We start from the raw sequence: 302 nt of genomic DNA, 5'->3' as shown, positions 1-302 counted from the left end.
GGCGGGGCTGCAGCAGCTGGTGGGGGATGGAGTCAGGTGAGGCAGCAATCAGCTGTAGTGGGGCAAGTGGGCCTTGCAGGGAAAGTGGCCACCCCTGCAGGGGCCATTTGGCCCCAGTTGGGGGCTGTATCCCTTGTGTGGGGGCCGAATCCCTCATTGGGGGGATGAACACACTGTTTCAGGGCTGAAACCCTTGTATGTGGGCCAAACCCCTTGTGTGGGGGCCAATTCTCCTGCTGGGGGGTTGAATCCCCTGTTGGGGGGCCATAGCCCTTGTGTGGGGGCTGAATCCCCTGTTGGGG

Source organism: Gavialis gangeticus, unplaced genomic scaffold (genome assembly GCF_001723915.1).
Source record: "Gavialis gangeticus isolate Ggan-Ray unplaced genomic scaffold, GavGan_comp1, whole genome shotgun sequence".
In the NCBI taxonomy this organism is placed as follows: domain Eukaryota; kingdom Metazoa; phylum Chordata; order Crocodylia; family Gavialidae; genus Gavialis; species Gavialis gangeticus.
The sequence above is the reverse complement of the archived record's forward strand: the minus strand, read 5'-3'. Positions refer to the sequence as shown.